Below are 11,213 nucleotides of genomic sequence, written 5' to 3' on the forward strand. Positions count from 1 at the left end.
TTGCTCCAACCTACCCTCTCACACTCCCTCACAGAGCAGCTCCTTCAGGGGAGGGGTTATGTCAAATTTCTTGGGTCTGAGAGACGAAAGAAAGAGTAGTCAAACTCCAATATGACATTATGAGTTTATTAAGGCAGCTTATATGTCTTAGTGGGCACCACCCAGTAGGGGTTAAGGGGTCAAGACAGGGCAGGAAGGATGGGGGTACTGAGGGGTGACCTGCCCCAGGTAAAGGGGAAAGCTTCACACGCTAACCTGGGGAAGGACATCAGCCTGTCCCAGGAACTAGCAGGCATCGGCCACAGGGAGGGGCCGGAGAGTCTCTGAGGGTGTCTACAGAAAGCAACCTCTTCTGCCCGGATATAACTGGATCCAGCATGAATGGCTGGCAGTGGTCAGCCAGCAGTCACATCATGGAACAGTCTGTCCTCCGTAGGAGGGATGGGAGGAGTCAGGAATCCTACTCACAGCCTCTCCCTGGCCCCACAAGGATCATCAGAACAAAGGGCTACCCGTCCTTGCTCTGTGTTGCATATTGTGCTAGAAACCTAACGTCCATTCAGTATAGAAATATAGATACATACATGTCCTTACAGCCATTCTATGAACTGGGCACAATGATGGTCATTTCTCCTTAGTGGAGGAAATCTCTCCTCAACAGAGGACATGGAGATGCACAGAGATGATGTCACTTGCCATGGCCTCAACATTTTAAAATGCTGGACCCAGGCCTCCAACCCAGATCGGCCTGATATCTGAGTCTGTGCTCTGGCCAGGGCACGCCCTTGTTGGGCCCGGGCCTGGACTCATTACTGGGAGCTCTGACGGGGGCTGGCGTGGGCCTGGAAGCTCGTGGTGGCTCCTGGTGCCCACTGTCTGGCTGCTGCAGAGAAAGAGGCTCCTACACAGGCAGAGAGATGGTGCCTGACGATTAAGCAGGTGGGCCATGCGACGTATTTCCTGGACTGGAACACCTAGGGAGTAAATGGGTACTGATTAATATCTAACTTGGAAGAGAGGCATGGGTTTGTCTAAATATTAGATCTCTGAGAACTTTGAGAGTCTGCTGGAACTCATGGGCACAGAATGAATTATTAAAAAAGAATTTTTTTTATTGCCCAGCCAGCATGGCTCAGTGGTTGAGCATTGGCCTATGAACCAGGAGGTCCGGGTTCCACTCCCGGTCAGGGCATATGCCCTGGTTGCGGGCTCCATCCCCATCTTTCTCTCATCATTGATGTTTCTCTCCCTCTTCCTTGCTCTCTGAAATCATGTCTCTACTCTTCAGGAGGAAACCTCAATGGAGCAGGAGGGGGTACCTAGAGCATCCTCCGTCCTCAGAAGTATCCAGGTGGGGTGGCTCTGTGGGAACATTTCCTGGGCCTGGGGGGCAGCGAAACACCCACTGGCCAGTGTGCAAGAGGAAGCTTCTGCCCACGGTCCAGGAGCAGCTCAGTCCAGATCTCCAGCCCCCTCCCAGCTGCACCCTAGGGCAGCCTGTCCAGCCCTTCCCGGGACTCAGCTCCCTGCTCCAGGCCCCTCTGCATCTCCCTGCCATCCCGGCCTGAGATGGACAAGCTTATGATGCTGCTGCTGCTGTTGCTGCTGGGAGGCTTCCCTTTCATGTTCTTCCAAGGAGTGGGTGAGGCCCTGGGCTAGCTGGGCAGGGGTGAGAACATGGGGGCAGGGGAGTACTCCCGGGATGATGATCTGTCCCCTTGAGAGGGAATGAAGTCAAGGATGAGGTTCTGGGATGATCACCAGCAAGGGTTTAAGGTCTCTCTCTGCTGTCCCACCCTAACTACGACCAGGGAAATGGTTCAGGTTCCTTCCAAATAGCCCCCGAGTGGGGTCAGTCACTCCCTTGGGACTGATTGGGGTTGGGGGCTTTTCTCCATTTAGGGTTTTGGGGCTGGCTGGGAAGGCCCTCAGAGGCAGAGCCAGTGGTTGGTTGCTCAAGACGTTCTCTAAAGCAGCCACCAGGGGGCAGTGCTCCAGAGGGAACAGGTCACTGAAGGACTTCACTAGAACCAACATTTTCATGCTATGTGCACTGTCATCACTTAGATATGTTTGAACATCCAATTACCTTTTGTGAGAGTTGTGGTAGGATTTTTGTGGGACTGCATCCCCACTTTGGAGTCAGCATAGTCGTTATGTCCCATGATTTTAAGCCGATTTCTAGCTGAAGGCGGCCTTTAGTAGATGCTTTTATTGCATGCTGGAACATGGCACCAAGGTAAGTGAAGACGTTTCACTTTACTTTTAATGGAATCAAGAACCTTGTGTCAAAGTTCCATATACCTAAAAAAAATAAATCAATGTACATAATGTGAGGGGACCTTTTCCAGGCTTTAAGAGTGTATTGAAGTGGCCAGGTGGCTCGGTTGGTTGGAGTGAAGTCCCCTGCACCAAAAGGTTGTGGGTTTGATTCCCAGTCAGGTCACATGCCTAGCTTGTGGGCTTGATCCTGCTGGGGGGGAGGTGGGGGGAAGGGGGCATCCAGGAGGTAATCAATTGATGTTTTTCTCTCACATAGATGTTTCTCTTGCTCTCTCTCTCCCTTCCTCTCTCTAAAATCAATAAACCTATCCTCAGGTGAGGGTTTTGTTTGTTTGTTTTAAAGCATATATTGGAGGAGGAATTTGGGGTCATACTTTTCTCTTGAAGTCCTTAGCCGTCTCAATGTCATAGCCCACTTTGGTCCCAGCCCATTAAATCCTGGGCTCTGCCTTCATGTCTCTTTCTCTATAGCTCCAGCCACATTGTGTACGGTCTGCAAGATTTTTAATAAGGGCAAATGTCTGGAAGGCAATGGAAACTGCACCGTGGAGGAAGGCCCCGGATGCAGAACCCAAGATTTCTTCTTTATCAGTGAGAAAGGTAATGCTGTTGAGCTAGGCTCTCCTTGACCTCCTGAACAGGCCCCTGGCTTCAGACACTGTGTAGGGGCTCCCCAGCCCGAGGAAGCCCTTGCTGGGAGGTGGATGTGTCTGTAGTCTGGACCAGGCTTGGTGAGTTGGGGAAGTTCCTCTTACTTGAGTTCCAAGCATGGTCCTCTGGCAATGAATGTGAATTCCTTCTCTTCCAGGTGGGTGGAGCCACGAGCACACTGAATTGGACTGCTCAGATCATTGTTCACCTTCAAATTCCCATCATGGGGCCCTGAAGATTGTAACCTTTTGTTGTAAAGGTCAACCTTTCTGTAATAGAAATCAAGGAAATGAACGAGAATACAAGTTGTAGAAGCAACCAATTCCTTTCTCAGTGGTGATGTCCACGGACGCTCTCCTGTCCCTGGCGTCTCTGGTCCTATCTGCCTCCACGCGTGCTCCTGAAGAGCAGGCAGGGCCCTGCTCTCTCCTCCATGTTTCCCTCTTCACGTTCCTCCTGGCCACTGGCTCCTTCCCTGTGACACCAAACACTCTCAGCTCACCCTTGTTTCAGGGCTCTGCTCCCTGCACATCTGCAATCCCCATCAGCCGCCTCTCACCTTGCATGTCCTGGGTCTCTCACATCATTGCGTTTCTCTGGCTTCCTGGCTGCCTGATTTCTCCCTACCAACGAAGGAGTGACTGGAATGTGCCCAGAAAAGGGTTGGGTTCCATTCTACGCATCAGAGGTTTAAGGTCAGTGGACAACTCAGGAAAATGTGTCAAATGGAGAGACAGAGCACAAAGTTTAAGAAGGTTCCAAAGCCTGAGGCATAAAGATGTGATCATCAGCTCTAGATGCTACATACAAAGTTGGGATCTACTGAAAGCTTAGGTTATGAGACCTAAAGAGGTTGTCCCAGGAGAAGAGAAGGGGACGGGGTGGATGAATCTTAGGAACTAGAGACTGCTGCCATAAAAAGTGGGTGTAGGTCACTCCCCAAGAAGATTCATGGGTGATGGTCCCAGAAGCCACATTACAGTGAGTTGAGAAATGGATGGACTATGATGGGAGGAAGTAGTGAGTATGGTCAACTCTTCCAAGAAGGTTGGGCAGAACTGAGAAAGTGAAACAGTATTTTTTGTGAGACGAGTGAGTTTAATATGGTTTTAGGTAAAGAAAGATTTATGTCTTCTTGTTTACATTTGTTTAATGTAAATATCTTCCCATTATAACTATAGCAATGTGTATTTCTGTATCTTTCTCCATATCTATAATAATAAAAGTGTAATATGCTAATTAGACCGGATGTCCTTCGGCTGAAGCCAGGGCTGCGAGGGAAGCCCGGGTCCCGGGTGCCGGAGGGAAGCCAGTGCTGGCAGCCAGGGGAAGGAAGGCCTACTCCTGCATAGATTTTGTGCATCAGGCCTCTAATCTACACCAATAAAAGAGAAAGATTCAAATTGACCATACCTTCCCTATGCCCACCAGCCAAACAGGAGTGAATATGCAAATTAATCCAACAAAGATGGTGGGTTAATTTGCATACACAGGCGCTGAGTGGCTGGGGGTGGGTGGGACACTTGCGTTGTCACCATGGCAACGACGCAGGTGGTCCACACCACTCCAGCCGCTCAGGGCCTCTGGGCAGCGTGGGAAGGCGATGCCAGAGCAGAAAGAGGCGGCTTCTGGGCCGAAGCAGAAAGGTGGTGCCGGCAGCCAGGGAAAGAAAGGCCCATTCTTACATGAATCTTCATGCATCAGGCTTCTAGTATATATATATATATATATATATATATATATATATATATATATATATATATATACACACACACATATATAATGATTTCTGCTCATTTTGTTGATCTCTTGGCTTTTCTTTTTCTTTCCATCTCTTGTCCTTAGCCTTTTCTTTATCTTTTCCTTTGCTGTTTGCTGTAGGAAAATGGAGATTATTTGTATTTTTTATTACTTATTGACTATCTCCCACTCACAATTTAAAACAAACTAAATGGGATATTTTACCTTTCTTTTGGAAAGACTAACAAAATAAATTAAATTTATTTTCTGTGTGCTTAATTTAGGTAAAAAAAATTTCAAAGTCATCAGAAATATCCTCTAAAAATCAACTGTTTTTAGAATATCAAATTTAAAAATTTTATAGATTTTTTATCTATAAATCTGAGCTGAGAAAGGAGATAAAAGGGAAGACAGGTAGGATTAGCCATTGTGAGAGGCTTGTTATTAGATGCTAAAAGGCCAGCAACAACCCCTTTAAGATCAAAGCCAATAGAATCAAATATTGTAGTGTATATTAAGCTGGGTGCACCGGTACTTATTATGTCTGATCTCATCAGAAAGAAGTACAGCTGGGTCATGGTGATGGTGGCAGGATGTCTATTATAAAAAAAAAAACAACCCCAAAACACAGAAAACAAAAGTTGGCAAGAATGTGGAGACTTAAGAACACTTGGTCACTCTTGGTAAAATGTAAAATGGTGCAGCCAACAGTATGATTGTTCTTCAAAATATTAAAAACGGAATTGCCATATGATCCAGCAGTTGCACTTCTGGCATATAGCCATAAGGATTGAAAGCGGGGTCTCAAAGAGATATTTGCACACCCATGTTCATAGCAGCATTATTTACAACAGCCAAAATGTGCAAACCAACCAATGAATGGATAAATAAAATGTGGTGTATACATGGGAAGAAATATCATTTAGCCTTAAAAATGAAGAAAATTCTGCCCGGCCGGCATGGCTCAGAGGTTGAGTGTCGACCTATGAACCAGGAGGTCACAGTTCAATTCCCGGTCAGGGCACATGCCAAGGGCGTGCAGGAGGCCGCTGATCAATGGTTCTCTCTCATCCCTGATGTTTCTGTCTCTTTCTCCCTTTCTCTCTGAAATGAATAAAAATATATTTTAAAAAATAAAATAAAAATATATTAAAAAATAAATAAAATAAAAACGAAGAAAATCCTGACACATGGTACATCATAGGTGAAACTTGAGAACATTAAGCTGAGAAAAATAAGACAGCCTCCAAATACAAATGCTGTATAATTCCACTTCAGTGAGGGCCCTCAGGACTCAAATTCACAGAAACAGGATGTAGAATGGTAGTTGCCAGGCGATTGAGAGAGGAGGGGGTGGGGAGTTGTTATTTTATGGGCGTAGAGTTTTAGTTTTGCAAGATGAAACATTTCTGGAGATCTGTTTCACAACAATGTGACTATACTTAACACTAATAAACAGTACACTTAGAAGTGGCTAAATTAGTAAAATTTATTTATGATTTACCATAATTCAAGATTTGGAAAACAAAAAAGGAAATGAAAGAAATCCTCACCCGAGGATATTTCTTCCATTGACCTTTAGAGAGAGAGTAGAAGATGGGGGGGGGGGGGGAGAGAGAGGGAAACATGGATGTGAGAGAGATACATTGACTGGTTGCCTCCTGCACATGGGGCCAGGGATCAAATCTGAAACTGAGGTACATGCCCTAGACCAGGAATTGAACCTGAGACCCTTTGGTCCAGGGGCCAACACTGAGCAAAACCGGCCAAGGTTACCCTTCTTAATAAAAATAAAAATAAGAGCAAAACAAAAACCCAAATAACTCCTGCCCTTTATGACTCCCTCCACACTGCACTGATAACCAATGGAAAATCTGTGCCTATTGGCCGTCTCTGAATTCTTTGGAAAAATATTATGCAGGCCGTGTGCTCATTTTTTTAATTGAGTTGTATGAGTTCTTTACATATTTTTTTTATACTAACCCCTTACCTGGGGAGTTGTTGTTTCATAGGGATAGTTTCTGTTTGAGATGATGAAAATGTTCTGGAAATGTATAGAGGTGAGGGCTAAACCACAATGTGAATGTACATCACTGAATTGTACACTTAAAATGGTTAAACTGGTGAATTTTGTCCTTTATAGCTTACCATAATCCAAACAATAACTGGCATTATCTTTGTTTTCTTTTACTGCAACATTGAATTCTCTTTGATTTAGGATTTAAATTATAATACGACTAGAGGCCCAGTGCACGAAACTCGTGCTTGGGTGGGTCCCTAGTGGCTGCTGGCTGCTGGCCGGGGCCTTCCTTTGTTCTGTGCCACCCCCTGGTGGTCAGCGCACATCACAGCGAGCGATAGAACTTCCAGTCTCCCGGTTGAACTCCCGAGGGGATACTTGGCATATTAGGCTTTTATATATCTAGATTGTGAATAATAATATAGTTATTTCCTATTGGGGAATTAATATGTGCCAGTCCCTATGTAAAGTGATATGTTTTATCATTCGGTCTTCACAACAGCCACGTGAGGAAGTTCTTATCAGCCCAGTTTGCAGAGGAGAAAAGGAAGGCTCAGGAAGCTTAGGAAATGTTCCCAAAGTTACATGCTACTGAGAGCCCAGGTCTCTCTGGGTGGGCAGAGCCCGTGTCCTACTTTCCTGCTTCTGTTTTCTTATGCTGAGTCATTGCATGCCATCTCCTGGGAAGACGGAACGGTGGGATTCAGACTCAGGCAATCGGCAATCTCCTTCAGAACATGGGCTTTTTAATACTGAAGTCGTGCAGTGGCCAGAAAGCTTCCTTCCCCCTGCCCTCATCACTCAGCCCGATCCCAACCAGCCCCAACACGGCAGAGGGTCCCCCAGGGCAAACCCTGCCCTGTTGGTCAGGCCCTCCTTGTTTCTGGGACTCCCCAGACCTAGAATGTCAGGGGCCTGGTGGGATTTTGGATCCTATACATTTGAGAGATGAAATGAAATGAAGTGACTTGGGAACCTTTGCCAGACTCTTCTCTGCCCTGCATCCCTTCCTTCTTATCGGGTCCACTACGGAACAGCTTGCGGGCTGCCCTGCATCTGGTCTTGTTATTCATGAGAGTTGTTCTTGTAATCCACTCAGGGCCCCCAGATGTCCCAGTGCAGCCTCCCCCACTTCCTCACCCCATTTTAGGCTTGGGGTTTTGTAGAATCAGACTACCAGGCCTGGTGGGACTCACTTGGTCCAGATGGAATTTCAAAGTTGTACCACAGCCCTTCCTCAGCCACAGTTCATTTCTCTTGGGCCTCTTGGTTCTCAAGGCAGTGTGTGTGTGTGTGTGTGTGTGTGTGTGTGTGTGTGTGTGTGTGTTGGGGGGGGCGGGGGTCAGGGAGTTGAGAGCAAAGGCTTTTCTGGATGTTGAGGTTTGTTCAGAAAGGATGGGTAGGGTGTAGTTGGGAGGAGGTCCCTGCCAGTCAGCTGGGTTTTAACTTCTCTGATAGGAGGGGGTCGAATGGAACCTCATCCTTGACTGACAAGCTGTTGCAGTAGCTTTCATTACAGCAGAGGAAAACGTCTTTCTTCTTGTTGGTGATGCGTATATATTCCACACATCTTTTGGGGCAGCCCAGGATGGAGTATTGGTAGACATATTCTGCAGAGGGTGGGAAAATGGCAGAGAGGCCCAGGTTAGACTCGGGGTATGCCAGGGAATGTGGCTGAGTGAGCAGCCCCCCTCCACGCTGTCCCCTTAGGAAGAGTCTGAGACTTGAAGACTCATCCACCAAAGGGGCGGCCTCCTTCCAGGGTACCTCACTCCTCCCCCCAACATCCACATGCATTTGCAGCAAAGGAGCTGTAACAGCTAGACTTGATTAGGGATTCAGTCCCTGGACATCAGAGATGGATGGGATTTGGAGGTCATCCATTAAAATTCAATCATTGGCCGGCTGGTGTGGCTCAGCGGTTGAGCTCTGACCCAGGAACCAAGAGGTTACCAGTTCGATTCTCAGTCAGGGCACATGCCCAGGTTTTGAGCTCGATCCCCAGTAAGGGGCGTGCAGGAGGCAGCCAATCGATGATGTTTCTCTCTCATCGATGTTTCTATCTTTCTATCCCTCTCCCTTTCTCTCTCTCTAAAAATCAATATATATATATATATATATATATATATATATATATATATATGCCTAAGCAACTGTTATGACCTATGGACTGAATGACCGGTCGCTATGAAGATGCACTGACCACCAGGGGGCAGATGCTCAATGAAGGAGCTGCCTCCTGGTGGTCAGTGCGCTCCCACAACCAACCTCCTGCGGTCCCTACCCCCCAACCCCCACATGGCCCCAATCACTGGTCAGGCTGAGGGACCCTACCCATGCACAAATTCGTGCACCAGGCCTCTAGTAAAAACATATTTAAAAAACACACACAATTCAATCATTGTATAGATGAGCAATTTGAACTTAGAGAAGGAAAACCACGTGCCCTAGATCTTCCGCTGAGTTCACACTAGAGCTGGTGGGACTAAAGAATTCAAACTCCAGACCTAAGGCTCTTTTTGTTTGTTGGTTCTCCAGGCCAAGGCATAACATTCAATTTCCCATCCCTCCCTTCCCTCCAGCCCTCACCTCACCTCCAGTGTAATGTTGAGTGTACACTTCTCTGGTCTGGCAAGCAAAGTCAGGGTATCTGGATTTACAGGAACCTAAATTCTTTCTGCAGGTCTTGCCGACAAATTCATTGCAGGAGGTGCAAACTGGAATTCTCCTCGTAGGATCTGGACATTATGTGAGAACCGTGGGGTGAGGCCAAGGAACGCCAAATAGACAGAGAAAGAAAAAAGGGCCCCATGGTGGGGGAAAGACGTGAGGCCAGGACCCTGGACTTTCCAGGCTTCTTGTCCCCTTGGGGGACCCTCCCAGCGCAGCCCACAGCTATCTCAAGGAACCCGGTTCTATGTCATGCAGGGTTACCAGAAAGCTCTCTCCTTCTTTCTTTTCAGGCTCACCCTGCATCTGTGGCGTCTAGAGGGGACACCGAACTAGGCATTTTATTGCTGGTAGAGCCACGTAAGCTTGTCTGAGAGAGAAGACCCAGGATCCCTTGGGGGAAAAGGGAAGAGGGGTATCCCTATTCCAAGTTACTTTTCAAGGCCTGGGCTCAGTTGAGAGAAAAGGTGTATTGCTCTCTAACTTGCCCATGTACAGACCTCAGTGATTCTTTATTTTTTTTTTTTAAAGCAAATCAGTGTCTTTATTCACCTAATTATGGAGGTGTTTTGGCTTTTTAAAAAAATATATATTTTATTGATTTTTTTACAGAGAGAAGGGAGAGGAATAGAGAGTTAGAAACATCAATCAGCTGCCTCCTGCACACCCCCCAATGGGGATGTGCCTGCAACCAGGTACATGCCCTTGATAGGAATTGAACCTGGAACCCTTCAGTCCACAGGCCAACGCTCTATCCACTGAGCCAAACCAGTTAGGACCTCAGTGATTCCTTATCAGCCCTTCCCCTCACATCATCCCGGGAGTTACACTTCAGTGAAGCTACTGAACAACAGGCACAGCAGGGGCCCCAGGGAGAGTTTCCACGTGGGGGAGGGAATGTACAGCAGCCAAGGGCTCAGGGGCCTGAGCCCAGCAAACACTGTCCCTACAGCTTCTGCTCCTCCTCCTCAGGACTTTCTAGGACATTACTCCCTGATCCCATCCCTCTGCCCGGTTGACTCACCATCTGCGGAAGAACAGCACAAGAGCAGGAGGGCTCCTGGGAGCAGGAGGAGCGGGAGCCAGCCCATATATGTTGGGAAAAGGATGATGCAGCAGGAAACCAAGCTCCAGGGAGGGCTCAGGGATGGTGTCCTAGACAGGCTGTGGGATGGAGACGAAGCTGCAGTTCCTCCCAGCCTCCTGCTCTTCCAGTTGCATCCTGAGCTATAAAAGGTGCCTTTAATTTATTTACTTGCCTTGGGAGGCCCCGCCTCTGAGAGTGGGTGCTCTGCTTCTTCTCTCCATTCCAGAGCCCACGCAGGGCCAGGACCAAGACATTTACATATGAAAGAGGTGATCAAAGGAAGACAGAATAGTCCCAAGCTCATCCCAGAAAAGGCAGGGGATCTAAGGGAAGCAGAGCCGGAGCCACCTTTAGATTCCACACATTCTCTGCCTTTTCCAACCTTTCGGTGTTTGGGATGAACTCTCTGTGAGGTTACCAACTAGCCCACTGTGCCCCGGTACCAGGCTATACCCCACAGGCACACAAATGCGTGGCACACCCATGGGTTGTGCTGGATTCCTTGATTCAGCCACATCGCCTGACACTGGGCTGGTCAAGGGGGTGACCATTCAAGTGAACGTAAGAACGGAGCTCACCTCAGATTTTCAGTATGTCTGATAAGAATGGAGTTGGAGACAACAAATTCAGTGATCATTCAATAAAACATGTCTCGCACAAGGACCCAAGACGTCACCATATCAGATTGTCCCAAGTGGTGAGCCAATTACAGGATAGGGAATCTAAATGGACTATATACTCATTAGCCCACAGCTGGGAGAA

The sequence above is a fragment of the Cnephaeus nilssonii genome, assembly GCF_951640355.1.
Source record: "Cnephaeus nilssonii genome assembly, chromosome: 22".
Lineage (NCBI taxonomy): Eukaryota > Metazoa > Chordata > Mammalia > Chiroptera > Vespertilionidae > Cnephaeus > Cnephaeus nilssonii.